This window comes from Malaclemys terrapin, chromosome 4, assembly GCF_027887155.1.
Source record: "Malaclemys terrapin pileata isolate rMalTer1 chromosome 4, rMalTer1.hap1, whole genome shotgun sequence".
NCBI lineage: Eukaryota > Metazoa > Chordata > Testudines > Emydidae > Malaclemys > Malaclemys terrapin.
The window spans coordinates 79298792-79313415 of record NC_071508.1 but is presented as its reverse complement, the minus strand read 5'-3'; the positions used below and the strand labels follow the sequence as shown (position 1 = coordinate 79313415).

Sequence of the window (14624 nt, the reverse complement as noted above, 5' to 3'; positions counted from 1 at the left end):
AGAGACTGGGAGTGGCTGGGTCATTACACAAATTGAATCTATTTCCCCATGTTAAGTATCCTCACACCTTCTTGTCAACTGTCTGGAATGGGCCATACTGATTATCACTACAAAAGTTGTTTTTCTCCTGCTGATAATAGCTCATCTTAATTAATTAGCCTCTTAGAGTTGGTATGGCAACTTCCACCTTTTCATGTTCTCTGTGTGTATATATATATCTTCTTACTATATGTTCCATTCTATGTATCTGATGAAGTAGGCTGTAGCCCACGAAAGCTTATGCTCAAATACATTTGTTAGTCTCTAAGGCGCCACAAGTACTCCTGTTCATTCTCCTCCCTGTTTTGATTCCTACCTTTTAGACTGTTCTTTCACTGTCTCTTCTGGGGTGTCCTCCTACTCCCCATTCCCACTTTTGCTGTACCGGGGTGGGCAAACTATGGCCCGGGGCTGCATCCGGCCCTCCAGACATTTTAATCCGATCCTCGAGCTCCCACCAGGAAGTGGGGTCCGGGGCTTGCCCCGTTCTGGCACTCCAGCCAGGGAGCATGCCCCACTCTGCACGGCTCCCGGAAGCAGCAGCATGTCCCCACTCCAGCTCCTATGTGTAGGGGCAGCTAGGGGACTTCGCTGCCCCCAACCCAAGTGCCTGCAGACAGGGCAGCGTGCAGAGCCGCCTGGCCACGCCTCCATGTAGGAGCCGGAGGGGGGACACACTGCTGCCTCTGGGAGCTGCTTCAGGTAAGTGCTGCCCAGAGCCTGCACCCCTGCCCACCTCCTGCACCCCAATCTCCTGCCCCAGCCCTGATCCCTCTTCCACCCTCTGAACCCCTTGGTCCCAGTCTGGAGCACCCTCCTGCACCCCCAACCCCTCACCCCCATCCCCACACCAAAGCCCGCACCCCCAGCTGGAGCCCTCACTCCCCCCCTTCACCCCAACCTCCTGCCCCGACCTGGAGCCCCCTCCCACACCCTGAACTCCTCATTTCTGGCCCCACCCCAGAGCTCGCACCTGCAGCCAGAGCCCACACCCCAATCCCCAATTTCGTGAGCATTCATGGCCCGCCATACAATTTCTATACCCAGATGTGGCCCTTGGGCCAAAAAGTTTGCCCACCCCTGCTGTACACCAAAGGCTACCTGTCCTTGGCCTTCTGCTTTTTACACTTTATTTTATACCTCTGGGCTATCTCACCCATTTATATGGCTTTAGCTACCATCTCTATAATGATTAATCACACCATCTCCCTCTCCACCTTTGATCAGCAGCCTCCTTCCATTCAATCCACGATCTTAGCCTGTCTCTCTGAAGTATCCTCATCAGCCAAAACCAAAAGCCATATCTTCTCTCCCAAGTGCTCTCCCTTTTCCTTCTTCTACATCACTGTTTTCAACACCTCCATCCTCTACTTGACTCAGGAGGTTATGTTTTACTACTTCCTCTCCCTTGCTGATTTAATGCATCTGATGCCATTCCCAGAGGAACAGTGAGCTGCTAACTCAGAATTGTATATGGTCTCCTTTATACCAGAGAGTAATAATAAATCACACGGTTAGCCCCTAGTCACACAAATTTGATACAAATGTTGTAAAGGTGACTTTATACTGCATATACTAATTAATCTTGCTGTGAACAAATCTAAATACTACAATCCTTATAACATTACACTGCTATGCAGATAAGAAGTACTGGCAAACTAGTTTACACATTATTATCATTGGTCTTCTCATAACTATCTTTTGAGATTAACCACCAGTCTGACTCAGGCCCTGTCTACACTGGCAAGTTTGTGCGCAGTAATTCCCAAGGTGTACACACTGCCAAGCCACTTAGTGCACAGAAACTGCGCAAATGCAGCGCTCTAAAAAAACCACCTCGACGAGAGGCGTAAAGCTTTCTGTGCCGGTGCTACAGTGCTGTGGTGCCAGTGTAGACACCGTGGTGATTACAGTACTCCTATTGGCCACTGCTCGTCATCCCAGACATGCATCATACTGTGATCCCACCACTCAGTGCTTGTTTTCTGAGCCCAAAAGTGATGTTCCACTGTGGTCAGCACCTCTGTGAATGTCACAAACATTCTTGTGTCGTAGCTAGTATGCATGGCGAGGTCAAGGTCGCACTCCTCTTGCCTTTGTAGTTTAAGGAATAACTCCATTGCCACTTGTGATGTGTTGGTCAGAACGAGCAGCATACTGGTCAACAGCTCGGGATCCATTCCTGCAGCCAGAAAGAGGCAGGGCAGGGCGCGCAGTACACAAACCATTGAAAGATGGCACCAAATGTGGACAAAAGCACAGGGATTGCTGGGATGCGAAGTGATGAATCACAAGGCATTGGGACAGGACCCAGGATGCCCTGTGACCCTCTCCGCCTTCCCACAAGTCTTAGCAGCAAAAGAGAAAGAGGTGCTCTGTGGGATAGCTGCCCAGAGTGCACCACTCCGAATATCGCTGCAAGTGCCGCAAGTGTGAACATGCTATTGTGCAGGCAGCTGTCAGTGTGAACACACAACAGCAGTTTTCCTCCGTCCTCTGAGCGGCACTGTAACTGCCAGCACTGTAACTTTGTAAGTGTAGACGTGCCCTCAGAGTTGGCCCTGGTCTACACTACGGGGTTAGGTCGAATTTAGCTGTGTTAGGTCAATTTAAAAATGAATGTGTCCACACAACCAGGGAGTAGTGCTAAAATCGACTTCGCTGGGTCGAATTTGGGGTAGTGCGGACGCAAATCAACAGTATTGGCCTCCAGGAGCTATCCCAGAGTGCTCCAGTGTGACCGCTTTGGACAGCACTTTGAACTCCAATGCACTAGCCAGGTACACAGGAAAAGCCCTGGGAACTTTTGAATTTCATTTCCTGTTTGGTCAGTGTGGCGAACTCAGCAGCACAGGTGACCATGCAGTCCCCCAGAATCGTAGAACATAGACTGTTTCTATGCTCCAGCTATCATCTCTGTCTCTGAGGTTATCGCAGATTAGAAGGCGAAAAAAACCACACTTGTGATGACATGTTTTCCGAGCTCATGCAGTCCTCCCGCACTGATAGGGCACAGCTTAATGCATTGAGGCATTCAGTGGCAGAGGCCAGGAAAGAATTAAGTGAGCGCGAAGAGCAGAGGCAGGACGTGATGCTGAGGCTAATGGGGGAGCAAACGGACATGATGAAGTGTCTGTTGGGGGAGCAAATGGACATGATGAAGCATCTGTTGGAGCTGCAGGAAAGCCAACAAGAGCACAGACCCCCACTTCATCCACTGTATAACTGCCTACCCTACTCCCCATGTTCCATAGCCTCCTCACCCAGATGCCCAAGAACGCTGGGGGGATGGGGGGAGGCTCTGGGCACCCAGCCAGTCCACTCCAGAGGATGGCCCAAGCAACAGAAGGCTGTCATTCAAACAGTTTGATTTTTAGTGTGGCTCCAATAAGCAATGTGGCCTTGTCCTTCCCTCCTCCCCAACCCCACCCGGGCTACCTTGTCCGTTATCTCTTTTTTTTTTAATTAATAAAGAAAGAACGCATGGTTTCAAAACAATAATTACTTTATTTTGAAGGGGGGAGGGTGGTTGGTTTATAGGGAATTAAAATCAACAAAGGGGGCGTGTTTGCATCATGGAGAAACACACACAACTGTCACATCGAAGCCTGGCCAGTCATGAAACTGGTTTTCAAAGCCTCTCTGATGCGCAGTGCGCCTTGATGTGCTCTTTTACTTGCCCTGGTGTCTGGCACGAAATGATTGTCTGCCATTGCTTTCACGGAGGGAGGGGTGACTGACGACATGGACCCAAAACCACCCGCGACAACGTTTTTGCCCCATCAGGCATTGGGAGCTTAACTCAGAATTCCAATAGGCGGCAGAGACTGCGGGAACTGTGGGATAGCTACCCACAGTGCACCACTCTGTAAGTCAATGCTAGCCACAGTAGTGAGGATGCACTCCGCTGACTTAATGCGCTTAGTGTGGGCATACGCAATCGACTGTATAAAATCAATTTCTAAAAATTGACTTCTACAAAATTGACCTAATTTCGTAGTGTAGACATACCAGGCAATGTCTTCACAAGAAATGTTCCTGTGGTACGGCTACAGCACTGCAGCTGCACTGCTGTCCTGCTTCAGTGTAGACACTCATTACAGCCACAGGAGGGGTTTTCCCAATGCTGTTGTTAATCCACTCCCCAAGGAGATGGTAGCTAGGTCGATGGAAGAATTCTTCCTTTGTCCCATTGCTGTCTACAGTGAGGGCTGGCTCAACTATGTCACTCAGGTTGTGGATTTTTCTCAGCTGGAGCAATGTAGCTGTGTTGACCTGACTTTTGGTTTAGACCTGGCCTGACCTTTAGACCTGGTTATGGATTCAAATCCAGTACAGGAACAATATTTTCTAAAGCACTTAAGTCCCGTTTTCAAAAGAGATTTAGGCACTTAGGAGCCTAGGGCCCATTGATTTTCAATCAAAATGCTTTCCCGGAATGTGTGGATTTAAGCTAAATTTGTGATAAAAAATAAACTAATTTTGTCTGGATAATGTCAAAACATTTCATTTCAATAAGGTGAAAACGTTTCATCTTGTTTTGAATATATATATTTTGTATTGTATTCTGATGTTTTGATTTGATCAGAATGAAATATCTTGATGGTTCTGACTTGACTTTTTTCTGGCATTTGTTCCATGGGAAATTTCAGATTTTTGTTTCAGTTTAGAATTAAAAAAAAAAAAAAAATTCAAAATGTCAGTTTCCATACAATGGAAATTCCATGTTCTAACTATGTGGGTTGGGAGAGTTTAAGTCCAGTTCCCAATGAGTAAGTGTGCAAATCACAAAAGCTACCAGCTCCTTTGACATGATGATGTCACCTTGTTGGAAGTCTCAGAAGGGACATCAAGGATTGAACTGGCTATAGAAATGGAGCTTTCTACTGATCCCTAGAGACGACATGCTAACTGCCTCTAATGTTAGAACACTTTTATCATTTCCCCATTATGTCCCCCCTCCATCTTGCCCCCCCATCTCCCCTATTCTAATGTATTGCAATAGAATTAAAAAGCATCCTACTAGCTCCCCAGACATCCCTATTGCTGGATATGATAGTGGGAGTCTTCCACTAGGACAGGACTGAGAATTATTGGTAGTGGTTAGCATGGGGAAGTGTGCCCAGATGCTGCCCAGACTCGATCTGTTCTGAGGGCTGCAGTGTCTAAGGTGGTCAGTCCAGCCCTTTTCACTTGCATGAATTTCACTGAAACGATTTTGTGGGATTTTTTCTGATGGTTTATTTTAAAAGGGAATTGTATAACAGGGTTCAAAATGTGAAAAAGAAAATCAAAGTCCCAAAGAGAAGCTTCCTTCCCTCTTCTTTTTTATTACAAAGGGCTCTTGAGACCATCTGAAAGGCATTTGCTTTTAGTCTATGTTTGGAGCGGACAATCTTTTTAGAGAAATGCACAAATAAAATTTAATCTCATTGGTGGATTTTGTAAGTGGAACCAAAGGATGAGCAAAGAGGCAAGATATGTTATTCTCCACAAATGATTTATTTTCACATTGATGCCATTTTGTTTGTCCCCTACCCCCAGGAATTGGGCTTTTGATGCACTTCTTTGTTCTTGTTCCTTGTGTTTTTGCTAGAATCCTAAATAATCCATGATGTGTGACATTCCATACAAATAGTTTAGACGTTAATGAATGGGGGAGGGGAATGGGAGAACAGTGGAGTAGTCTGGAGCCCTTGTCTTGAGTCTTGTTTGGATTGCAAATATAATCAGTCTGTTGATCTCAACTGAGCTAACATCTATCATAATTAACAAAAAATAAATAAATCAATACAAGCAGCCAGACTTTTCAGTCTTTGCTCAGGATTGGAATAGCAAGGATTGCTACAGGTGAGAAATAAGGTGCATCAACAGAGTTGTAGGAAGGGGCACCCAAGACTGGAATAACAGGGGGCTTTGTAGATTAGGAATGAGGTTCTTGTGGAGGGTGGCAGGAGGGAGAACAAGACTGGAATAATTAGGATTTTTGCTGTTCAGGTTTGTGGTACATTAGAAGAGCAGTATTCAGACAGGCAACAGACCTATCCCGGGGGTGCTACAAAGTCAAGACTAAGGCACCTTGGCTTTAAAGCCATTTCATAATGTATGTTTGATACACATGGAAAGGGTTTTGACACACCCTTCAAAGGATATTGCAAGATTTGTCCATTTACACAAGCTTTTGTATGATACGGGGTTTGAGTTTCTTTGGTAGTTTGAGGCGTGCTTTGAGCTCGGCTTTGTGCCATAATAGGTTCTGTTGTTATTTGTTTTGAAAGTGCTCAGTGTGGTTACAAAATGGGATAGGGACACGTTCTAAAGCAAGAGGAAAAATGAAGAAATACTGACAGGGATAGAGAGGATGCTACAAGATGGAGAAAGAAGGGGCCTGAAATCCAGAACTGGACACATACTGGGGCAGTAGGATCTTTGTTCAGGTGCTGTACTCTGTATGTGCGTGTGAGAGAGAGATTGATTTAATGCACTAAAGGCTACAATTCAGTCTGGGGGGTTCTAGTGACTTGAGCATAATTCTTACTTTTTTAATATACTGTATCACCAAAGTCCCCCCGAAGGATTTACTGCCACATAAATAATGCATAGCTAAGGGTACATTATTCCTGCTGTTATGGTAAAAGCTAATCTCACGCTGTCTCTCTAAAACTAAGCAGTATAATAATGTGGTTGGAATATTTATGGCATTCGGTTAGTGTGGTGCCACAGTAAATTGAAAAAGCGTGCGAGGTGTGCTCGATTAATTACGGTAAACGTGCATCCTGAAGACTTGATTTCTAGGCGCTCGGTTTTCTGCTGATGTCTCTTAAGCTAATCACCACAGCGTGTGGGTGGCAACAGCACAGCAGTTTTGCTTTCCGATGCGACATGTGATTGGTGTAATATGGTAATGTAGAGGAGGTGCTAGGTTTGGCTCTTTTATTATGGTAAGTGTGGATTGCACAAAGGGCCCCCGGCTGAGAGCGTTCCGTCTAGTCAGTTTCTGTCTCTGCAACTGACCAGCAAGATGTGAATTTGTCTCTGGCTGGCTGTGGAAATTATTTTTCACGTGGGGGTGGCGTTCGATAGACCACGCAGCCCACCCCCGCAAACTCCAGGGAGACCATGCTCTAAGGCTGTAAGTTTGTGTTCGGTTTCAGTGCAATTACTTTTCTCTCTCTTCCCAATTTCTAGTCCAGCATTTCTCGGTCTCTCTCTGTGAAAATATTTCTTTGTTGCTCGGCAGTTTGAGCAGGTCTGGCTGGCCCCTGTTGCAGAAACTATTTTTAAGGGTTTCCCTGAGTCAGAACAAAAAAGGTACCACGATGCTGTACACAAACAGGTTACGTCTTGGGAAGGCACTGCACTGATGTCTCTTTGCTGCGCCGCTTGTGTTTTTGTACCTCTGGCTGGCTTGGTTTGTGTTGGTGGACTGAGGGATTTGCTGAGCCCCTTTCCCCGTTCCCAATATTTGCATTGACTTTGGAGATGGAAAGTTGTAAAGCAACGCAAATCTTTTCTGGTGTGGTTTTGTGTTAAGAGCCACTTCCTGCTCCTAGGTAACGAATAGCTCGGGGAACGTTGTAATGGTAAATGCCCTGGGATTTCTCACTTCATCTTTGTTTGTTTGGAAAAAAGCTGCACAATCTGCTTATTCCTCGCAAAGTATTGATGTGAAATTCACGTGAGCGAATAAATATTGGTGCTCTCTGTGTGTGGAGGGATGTGTGTAGTAATGTATTGTTTTGGGGTTTGTATAGTAATCGTCATACAAGAGCATCAGAAAAGCACTTCCAGCTGTTTAACGTGGATGCACATGTGTGTTGTTTGTGGGGGGGGGGGGGGTGTCTTTGCATTTTGATGTGACAGTGCTACATGTATCAGAAAAAGGGACATCCCTTCGTGGGTGAGGAAGCAGGTAATCTGCCTGCAATTGTAGGGGGTTTCCTTTGCCGCTAGTTATTGCGCTGCTTGTTACAGTAATGATGGCCTGTGTGTTTGTCTCAAGGAAACATCAGTGAAATGAGAGACCAGGCTGTGAACTATAGCATTACTTTGAGATTCCCCAGCTGCAGAATCTGAAAATCCAAATGTACAGTTTATTTTGCCTCTCAATTCTCTGTCTCAGTGCAAATCAGCAACTTCTCTCCTCCTAGAGCCACTTCCAAATTTCCCAATGCAAACTTTGCAAAGGCATGTAGGAGACGTTACCCTCTCTGGTCTCTGCCAAGGGTGAGTAGTGGTATGGCAAGAGGTGAGTGGCTGCCACTTGCACACTTCATCCTGTAACACTTCTGCTCCAAAAAGCTGCCACAGGGTAGACCTGAAGTGAACAAAAACAACTGTGGCTGGCAGTGATTATTTTCTGGGTTAGGAAGTAGAGCTCCTTGTGATTGGAGAGATACAACTCCTCTGGTATCAATTGCACTTTTTTTGTTGACATGATTGCTCCCTGTGCATCTTAGTCACTGCCTGCTTTTACAACAAAAAATATTAGTCTACTCACATTTGCTTCTCAGAGTTCATCTAGCTGTTGGAGAATGAACTGGATTTGGACATTAAGCGGACATTGTTGATTAGGACAATTTCACCTGCAGAACTCTTATTAGTGGCCTGATTTGACATCTGCATGAGCACAATGAAGATATGCATGGTGCTTTACATAGGCAGCAAAGCCTGGTACCTGCCCCAATATGAATTGATCATGAGACAGGGTGCTGAAGAACATAACAGACAGGATCGCTGGATAGAGGGAGGAAGGAACCACCTTATTCTGTGTGAGCCTTGTTTGGATGGCACAATCAGTATCCTGTTAATTCCTAGGTGGTCAGCTCTTGGGTGCCGAGATTGTCTTCAGCTGGTGTTAACATGCAACACTGGAATTGGTGGAAAGAGGGAGGTGCAGAGTCCAAATAAGGAAGTGGCAGGTGACCACAGATGAGATGTAGGCTGTACAGAGCAGACATTTGAAATAAATGCAGTAGGGGATGTAGAACCAGTGGAGGGACTTGTATGAGGCTGGGGTTTGTGTGATATAATTAAATTAATGGAGATATCCCATCTCCTAGAACTGGAAGGGACCTTGAAAGGTCATGGAGTCCACCCACCCCCCTGCCTTCACTAGCAGGACCAAGTAATGATTTTGCCCCAGATCCCTAAGTGGGCCCCCTCAAGGATTGAACTCTCAACCCTCGGTTTAGTAGCTCAATGCTCAAACCACTGAGCTATCCCTCCCCCCCAGCTAATTTTGGCATTGATATTTTGGATACTCTGTAGTGGAAAGCTAGGGGGGTGTTTGGGAGCCTGTGGGGGAAAAACCCATAGGACTGCGCAAGAGAGCAGCAGGGATGGGTTTCAAAGCTGTTAAAGGAAGCAGCAACAGAATATAGCAATGTGAGGGACAAGGAAAAGAGGGGAGTTGAGCCTGCCTGCCTGGAAGCAGGGAAAATCATGGGGATTATCTGTTACGCTGGAGGAGGTTGAAGGAAGGATGAAGTCCAAGGCAGAAAGAATGCAGCTAGATTTTTAAAGATCTTTCGAGGTGTTCATATGGCCCCCCATTGCCCTAGTGTAGGAACTCTTCACCAACACTAGCTCTGTCTTAGAAGGGCAAGTTGGGAGAGTTAATGTTTGTGTTTAATGGCAAGTTAGGTGGGGTTTCCAATCAAGTTAAGGTTGCTTGACTCTGTGTTTTTTTTGTTTGTTTGTTTGTTTGTTTTTTAAAGTCTGGACAAGGCCTCTCTCATTCTTCAGGTCCCTAGGACTATGTGCCCACATGTGTGGGTTTCCCTCCCCTCCCCCCCCCCCCCCCCAAAAAAAAAAAAATTTCTCCCTATCTCAACAACAGGGAGTGCTAAGGTAGACATGGCTCCCATTGGTCTGCACCTATTAAATTACTGGGCCGTTTGTAACTGCACAGAGCAGGCCTCAAGGATATGGTCAAAGGCTAGCAGCTGCCAATGCTTCCTCTACACTAGAACTACCACCAGTGCTACTGGATGCTGAGACGTTGGGGCACGTCTAAGCTGTAATTAAACTTGCAGTTGGCCTGTACCAGCTTGTGGGGCTGTTTAATTGTGTAGCTGTTTGGGCTGGAGCCCAGGCTCTAGGATCCTGTGAGGTGGGAGGGTCCCAGAGCTCAATCTGTAGCCTGAGCCCAAGTGATTACATTGCAATTAAAAAGCCCCCAAGTCAGCTGGCATGGGTCAGCTGTGGGTGTCTCACTGCAGTGTTGCTGTGCCATTCATGCATGCAAGGGGAGAGGCCATTCTTGCCTTTTAGTTCTAAAGAGACTTCTTGAACCACCGCCTAGGTGTAACAATTAGTAGCTCAGCTAGAAACAGAGACTGCACCATAATAAAGTTCAAGATCCTTGTGTGAAGAAAGGTACCAAAAAATTACCACTACACTTTAGAAAGGGTGATTTTTCCCCAGAAAGAGAAGCTTGTCAGAAAAGCCCTGAAGTCAAATGAAATTAAAATCCTTACTCGCTATGGAGGAGACTTAACCAACCAGAACAGGCTGAAAGCACACATAAAAACTCTGTGCAGATACACTCTCACAAATGCTAAGTACTGATACCTGACACCCTCCCCGCTTTGTAGAGCCCAGGGATCAGTCAGAGGATTTTAATCAAAAGGAGTATAATGCAGTCACTTCCAAATCATGTCCTCGTTTTTATTCTCTCAGTGCTAGTCTGGGGCAGGGCTCCTCTTTCCTCACAGCAACTTTCATGCAGACTGCTACTCTGGGAGGGTTGAGATTCTTTGGTAGGGAGGAAAGAGGATGTTTTTCATTCAGTCTCCAAAGAAACTTCATTCCATTCAGCAGCCCATGGCATGACATGTTGACTGTAAGGATAGGAGACTTCTTGGCAGAAGCGCCTTTCCACAGGCATGCCTCTGAAGATGTTTGGGGCCATGTGGCTTTGGCCACATGGAAGATGGAACCCCACTAAAATATCTCCATCAACTTAGCCAAAAAAGACAGATGAAACCCATAACTCTGAGGTTTACGTCCCATCCAAAGCAAAATCTTTCCATTGATTTCACTGAGCATTGGAGCAGGTCCTAGTGCACATTTTGTTCACTTTGGGCCAAATGCATTTTGTGCACTTCAAGCACCAGGAGCTCCCATTGAAGTGAATAAGAGTTTGAGGCAGTCAACCCTTACATCACCTCGCTTTCTGAACATAAGATCAGGAAGGACTCTCCATTGCCATACCCAGCCCCTATGAAGAGTGTAGCACAATGAGTCGAGCATTTTAGGGGGTGTTTCCCCCCCCCCAAAGCATTAGATTGCAAGCTCTTGGGAAGGGAGTCTGTGCCCCAATGTGTTTGTACAGCAGCTAACACAGTAGGGTCCCAATCTCTGAATGGAACCTCTGAAGTGCTACTGCAATACAAATAAGTTTCCCGCTGCTAGAGGCAGGATACCACACTGTGCAGACCAATGGACTGATAAGTTACAGAATGACTTGGACCATTGGTCTGAACTGGAATAGCAGGAATGATACCAGACCAGTGAGACTGATATTTTGAGAGGGTATTGCACATCTTCTGTGCCTATATATATATTTTTTTCCTTTGCTGTTGCATTTGTTTTAACTCTTTCCCTTTCACTGGAAGATACACACATGAACAAAAAATATTTTTTTGAGTTGTATGTGGTGGGGTTTTTTGCCTAAAACCAACAGGAAAGGTCTTGGCACTATGGGGATACTATTTATAGAAAGCAGATATTTTCACATTTCAACTACAGTAGCATAAAAACAAATCTTTGGAAAGACACACTTGGAGGCTTGTCTCTAGAGCAGATAAAAATGGCCCTAGGAGAAGACCAGAGATACAAGCTGATACAAAAGAAGTTACAAGATTCCATTTAAGTTAAGCTTTTTCCTTGGTTCCTAGATGCCGAACTAACTAGGGATCCCCAGGCCATCAGAGTTGTCTGTAAAGATTAAAAACCAAGCTGGAACTTCAGGGCTTTCTTTCACACATTCAGCAAACTTAGTAACTTTGTCTCTGGTGCCTTCTACTTTGAGATCTCAAAAAGACAGACTAATTGTGTCTCAGCCCCTCTGTGCAGCCAGTTAGTGTTATCCCCATTTTATAGATTGGGAGAGTGTGTGTGTCCTCCAGTGATGGGAAGTGACTTCCTGTGCCTCAAAGAGGGTCAGTATAAGAACTTGATAGTCCTGACTCTGAAATCTCTGCTTCAAATCACTAGACCAAACTCTAATGTTTCAAAATGGAGATGCATTTCTCTGTCCCATTCTCCATGTGACCAGTCATGACACCTGGGTGTTCCAGTCACATGAATTATTAACTTTCCCCTTGGGGAAATATCCATAACATGGAACTGCCTACTTAGCACATATTTACAGTGCTTGACATAGTCAAATTCCTGGATAGACATGACTGACTAATCCATCTATAAACTAGGGATGGATCAGGGTTATTCCCATTTTTAAAGGGGTAAACCAAGGAAGAAAGGCAAAGTGACTTTCCCAAGGCCTCCTGAGTCCCAACCCTCTGCTCATTGTGCCAGAACACGCTGTCTGGTCCCTTCTTTTTTTTCATGTGGCTGTGGAGTAGAAGCTTGGTGACCTCTGCCATCAAGAGAAGGGGAAAGGGCCAGCTTCACAGCACGGGCTGCAGAGAGATCAGGAAAAGAGTGTTTGTGGTGAATTGTATATCCACTGGCAGCCTTAGATGGTCTGGGAAAGGTGCAAACAGTTTCTCCTACAACGACCAGGTTGTATGGGGGGGAGGCGGGGAAGGGGAGATGAACTTTGGCTCCTGAATTTACTGGGCCAAGCTCAGAAAGGAGACTGGGACACCCATCATCACTATGGGCTTCATTGAAGTGGCCCTGGGATTTTAATCTGGACTATAGATTTCTCTGTCTCCTATGTCTGAATTAACTGATCCTAAATTGAGCAACAGTTCTATGTTCTGCTGTGGGGTTGGTGACATGTGACTGCATGCAGCTGTGCACACAGGTGTGTCCCTTTGGACTTGCTAGCAGCAGCCTGATTGAGGGGTTATGCCTTTAAGAGGGAGATTAGAATGCAGCCACCTTCTGTTACTTACCATAGAGAAATCCCTCTTCCTGTTTTAAATATAACCACATGCAAGGTATCTTGAACTGTGACATATGCAGCTGCATGGGGAAAGCCAAACAGGGACAGCAGTCTGGCCCAGTGCCTGCTATGGGCACAGGGCTTGCAGCCATGCCATTTCAGGTTGTAATCCTGTCTGCCCTTACAGAGTCAGCAGTATGAGGCTAGCTCAGCAGCTGAATAAGAGGCCTACAAAGAAAACCCTCAGATCTTGAGAAATTATGTTGGTGATTCAGCACCTGGTACATTTGCCTCTGACTGAGAGCTCTGTCAAGGAACCACTGTAGCACTAAGGGGCATAGTGTTGCTAGAGGTGCCATCTTGTATATGAAATAATAATCCTAGGCCTTGACTATTTACTGTCACTAAAAGTTCCCCTTGTGCTTTGTTTGATTATAGGGAGCGGGTACATTTTTTGACTCAGAACTTCATGCTTCTCAAAATTCATCTGCAGATTCAGTTGGTTACACTATTCATTTGGGGTCATTCAGCTCTGCCCCAGATTTCCAGGATAACCTTAGGACAGTCACTTATCCTCAGATAAGGAACTGAGGCACAATGAATATTTAAAAAGGGTGAATGGGATGACCTAGGTAATCCTAGGCCTGTCAGCCTGACATCAATCCCTGGCAAGATAATGAAGAGGCTGATATGGGACTCATTTTAATAAAGAATTAAAGGAAGGTAAATGCCAGTCAAAACAGGCTTATGGAAAACCGATCCTATCAAATGTAATCTCAGAAAAAATAAAAAAATTGTTTGATAAAGGTGGTAGTGTGGATGTTAGACTTCTGTAAGGTGTTTGACTTTATACCATACAACATTTTGATTAAAAATAAATGATATAAAATTAACATGGTATATAAATGGATTAAAAGCCGACTAACTGATAGGTCTCAATGTAATTGTATACAGGGATTCATCAAGCAGATGTATTTCTAGTGGGGTTCCGTAGGGACTGGTTTGTGCTCTATGCTCTTTAATGCTGAACTACATGGAAGAAAGCAATCGCTAAAATTTGCAGCTGATGCAAAAATTGGGGGAGTGGTGAATGATGAGGACAGCTCACAGATACAGAGCGCTGTGGCTCATTTACTTGTGCCCAGTCTACCAAGCAAGTTACATTTTAATATGGCTAAATGTGTACTTCTAGGAACAAAGAATGTAGGCCATACTTATACAATGAGGGACTCTATCCTGGGAAGCAGTGACTCTAGAAAAGATTTGGGAGTGCTGGTGGAGAATCAGTTGAATGTGAGCACCCAGTGAGACACTGGTCAAAAGGGCTGATGTGATCCTTGGATGCATAAATGGAGGTTATTTTACCTTTGTATTTGGCACTGGTGCAACTGCTGCTGGAATACTGTGTCCAGTTCTAGTGTCCACAATTCAAGAAGAATATTGGTAAATTGGAGAGGGCTCAGAGGAGAACCATGAGAATGATTAGTGGATAGGAAAACATGCCTTT

At 45.3% G+C, this 14624-nt stretch overlaps 1 protein-coding gene across 1 annotated transcript in view; it reads left to right on the top strand.

The window, feature by feature from the left end:
• The first annotated feature begins 6984 nt into the window (after positions 1-6984).
• TP53I11 (tumor protein p53 inducible protein 11) overlaps positions 6985-14624 on the top strand; it is a 46830-nt gene continuing 39190 nt past the window's right edge. The window contains exon 1 of the mRNA XM_054025614.1: positions 6985-7171. The gene's annotated coding sequence lies outside the window, so the exon portion shown is untranslated. The remainder of the gene's footprint in view (positions 7172-14624) is intronic.